At 42.9% G+C, this 4,140-nt stretch overlaps 1 long non-coding RNA gene across 1 annotated transcript; it reads left to right on the top strand.

The window, feature by feature from the left end:
* Positions 1-294: 294 nt before the first annotated feature.
* LOC134097339 (uncharacterized) lies at positions 295-1,735 on the top strand. Its single transcript, XR_009940908.1, has 3 exons — positions 295-332; positions 1,169-1,447; positions 1,673-1,735. It is a non-coding gene; the product is annotated as an uncharacterized LOC134097339 (long non-coding RNA).
* Positions 1,736-4,140: the final 2,405 nt, after the last annotated feature.

The raw sequence follows: 4,140 nt of genomic DNA, 5'->3' as shown, positions 1-4,140 counted from the left end.
AGATGTCCATGGAGACCCAGCTGTGTTCTCTACTAAAGGAGAGACTGCCACCCTGCCCTGTGATAATGTGCGCCATGGTAACGCAGACTGCTCATCAACCGCATGGATCTACAACAGGAAGAGATCAATAGCCGCTATTGAGGAAGTCACCGGGGGGAAGATCAGACCAGACAACACACACAGAGCTGAGAGACTGAGTCTGCTCCCTAACTGTTCTCTCCACATCACTGATGTCACTATTGAGGATGCTGGACTCTACACCTGTCAGCAGTTCCCAAATGGACGAGATAAATATGGAGATGATGCTCCAGTCCACCTCTCAGTTCTTCACAGTAAGTGTGTCAGCCTAGCCTGGCATAGCCATCCGTAAGCTTCCGCTCAATTCTCATTTCCCTTCACCATTACGTCTGGGTCTGATCCCATTGAACTCGATTTCTCAGGATGCATTCCACCGGACCAATCAGCGAACGGGGGGGATGGGGGGAGGCGGGTGTTAACGATGACATGGAGCATATGCGCGTTGTAGTCTTTAGCTGTCACGACCAAACGTTAGCGATTGGGTAAAATCAGGCCCAATCGTTTCAAACTTCAACAGAGTTCACGCCTCCTGCATGAAATCGATTCTGAATGGAGTAGGTCCAGACCCTCTATACTATATTAGTAGAAGGGTTTGGTATGACCAGGCTAATGTCAGCCAGGTAATTAGATCATTAGCACTACAGTTTCAGATGTAAACTTATCTACACCTGTCAGCAATACCCCAACGGAAAGAAACATGGACAGGATGCAGTTTTTTACAGTGAGTAGGCCCTATGTCAGATCATTAGATAATCTGGAACTATTAGCGCTATACAGCGCTATACAGATTTAAACTTGTGAACATTGTAATGAAATACATTTATACTTCTTGGATTATTAATATCATTCATTTATTTTTTCTCACTTACAGTTGATAATTTAAATTGCACTGACCCTGGACATTATACAGCTAAGATATGCACATGCAGTGAATGTATAAATTAAGATATTCTACAGATAAACCACTACATACAATTGATCAAATATCAATTCTCTGGGGTTTGCTGTTAATAGAGTCTCCTTGTGTGTCTGAAACAGGCTTAAAGTGTCTTTTCAGCACACTCAGAGATAAAGTGTTTCTGTTTTGTAGCTGTCTCAAGACTGACTCCTGATGTGACGATCTTCTGCCTCCTGAACACCACTGATGACTGTGACCGTTTAGTTCAGGAGAGGCGTCTTGATCTGCAGTGGCTGAATGAGAGAGGAGTCGTGCAGAAGAGCTCAGATGACGTCATGATTGGCAGAGTAACTCATTGTGACGTTAGTCTGACTCTGAGGCTCCCCGTTCACACCCAGAGGACCTGGAGATGCCAGTTAACCGCAGGAGGGCAGGTTCAAGCATCTGCGTCCCACACCGTTGGAGAGGCTAGTGAGTGCTTATGGGATTTCCTCACTGAAGAATCTATAGGATGGACATATCATCCAGTTAGACTACTGTTGTACATAATATAGTTTTCTCCAGATTTTTTTTTTCTGATATGACATTTATCGTACTATGCAAAAAGTGCTTAACTATTTCTACTGACTGCTACCCTGGTAATTGCTGTAATGACTATGATCATCCTAGAATCACATGTCTTCACTTCTGCAACAGCAACAGCAAGATCAACACCAAAAATGACCACCGCCACCACCACCACCACCACCACAATAGAAGCAACAGCTGCAGCAACAGCAACAGCAGTTACAACATCAGAGCAAACCAGTAAGAATCCCACTCTCAAAACAGCAATAAAAACATCAGCCCTGATCACTTCTTAATCACATCACTCCTCAGTTCTGGAGGTCGCTTGAAGTTCAGAAGGACAGCAGAGATTCACAGCAAATGGGTGTGTGAGAGAGATGGGACTGGGTGGGGTATATGAAGCACGGCTACTGGCTTACACAGGTCATTTCGGGGGTTACCGAGGGTCTGTCATTTCAGAAGCAATGCAGTACAATGTTCCTTTGGAGATCATCGGCTAACCCAAAGTTAACAGGATAAGCCGGTAACGTTGCTTCATAGAATTCCCCTCAGGATTCGGAATTGTCCACAGGTGTGAATCAAATTCCAGTTCAGGCGCATAGGCCCAGATGTAGTATGAATGCCACAGCTTGGCATCTCTCACACACATAAATCTTCTCCATCTCACACACATAAATCTTCTCCATCTCACACACATAAATCTCCTCCATCTCACACACATAAATCTCCTCCATCTCACACACATATAAATGTTCCGCGTCTCACACACACATAAATCTTCTCCGTCACACATATAAATCTTCTCCATCTCACACACACACACACACACACACACACACACACAGACATATTTATAAATGTTCTCCATCTCACAGGTTTCCCGTTCATCCCCCTGTGTGCTGTGGTGGCTGGCCTGGCTGTTTGTCTGATCTTAACTCTTCTCATGGTACGACGGAGAAGGACAAGACAGAGTGAGTATCTGTGCTACTAGTTCTAGAACTAGATTTATATGGAGGCACAACAGAAACGGTTTGAATAATAATCATGTAATTATCAAATAATGTTGCATATTAGAAAGATGTACTTCAGTGTGTCATCCTTTACATCAGTAAAGCATTTGGGATTATTTGTTGAGATTACATGGATGGCACAATGGCCAGTAGTGCTATTGTGACTCTACTTCACCTTTCAGTTGTTCATGATTCATACGTCTGTTTCATAACTCCCTGTGTGACTCTTATGTGCCCGATGAGCAGAAAGATCAGCAGGCGGAGAAACCCCCCAGCAGAACACAGTGAGTATAGTGTGTGATATCAGAGGAACACAGTGAGTATAGTGTGTGATATCAGTAGAGGAACACAGTGAGTATAGTGTGTGATATCATCAGAACACAGTGAGTATAGTGTGTGATATCATCAGAACACAGTGAGTATAGTGTGTGATATCAGAGGAACACAGTGAGTATAGTGTGTGTGATATCAGAGGAACACAGTGAGTATAGTGTGTGATATCAGAGGAACACAGTGAGTATAGTGTGTGATATCAGTAGAGGAACACAGTGAGTATAGTGTGTGATATCAGTAGAACACAGTGAGTATAGTGTGTGATATCAGAGCAACACAGTGAGTATAGTGTGTGATGTCAGAGGAACACAGTGAGTATAGTGTGTGTGATATCAGTAGAACACAGTGAGTATAGTGTGTGATATCAGAGCAACACAGTGAGTATAGTGTGTGATATCAGCAGAACACAGTGAGTATAGTGTGTGATATCAGAGGAACACAGTGAGTATAGTGTGTGATATCAGCAGAGGAACACAGTGAGTATAGTGTGTGATATCAGCAGAGGAACACAGTGAGTATAGTGTGTGATATCAGAGCAACACAGTGAGTATAGTGTGTGATATCAGCAGAACACAGTGAGTATAGTGTGTGATATCAGAGGAACACAGTGAGTATAGTGTGTGTGATATCAGTAGAACACAGTGAGTATAGTGTGTGATATCAGAACACAGTGAGTATAGTGTGTGATATCAGAGGAACACAGTGAGTATACAGTAGTGTGTGATATCAGAGCAACACAGTGAGTATAGTGTGTGATGTCAGCAGAACACAGTGAGTATAGTGTGTGATATCATCAGAACACAGTGAGTATAGTGTGTGATATCAGAGGAACACAGTGAGTATAGTGTGTGATATCAGAGGAACACAGTGAGTATAGTGTGTGATATCAGTAGAGGAACACAGTGAGTATAGTGTGTGATATCAGAGGAACACAGTGAGTATAGTGTGTGATATCAGAGGAACACAGTGAGTATAGTGTGTGATATCAGAGGAACACAGTGAGTATAGTGTGTGATATCAGAGGAACACAGTGAGTATAGTGTGTGATATCAGCAGAACACAGTGAGTATAGTGTGTGATATCAGAGCAACACAGTGAGTATAGTGTGTGATATTAGAGCAACACAGTGAGTATAGTGTGTGATATCATCAGAACACAGTGAGTATAGTGTGTGATATCAGAGGAACACAGTGAGTATAGTGTGTGATATCAGTAGAACACAGTGAGTATAGTGTGTGATATCAGCAGAGGAAC

Source organism: Sardina pilchardus, chromosome 12 (assembly GCF_963854185.1).
Source record: "Sardina pilchardus chromosome 12, fSarPil1.1, whole genome shotgun sequence".
NCBI classification, from domain to species: domain Eukaryota; kingdom Metazoa; phylum Chordata; class Actinopteri; order Clupeiformes; family Clupeidae; genus Sardina; species Sardina pilchardus.
The sequence above is the reverse complement of the archived record's forward strand: the minus strand, read 5'-3'. Positions and strand labels throughout refer to the sequence as shown.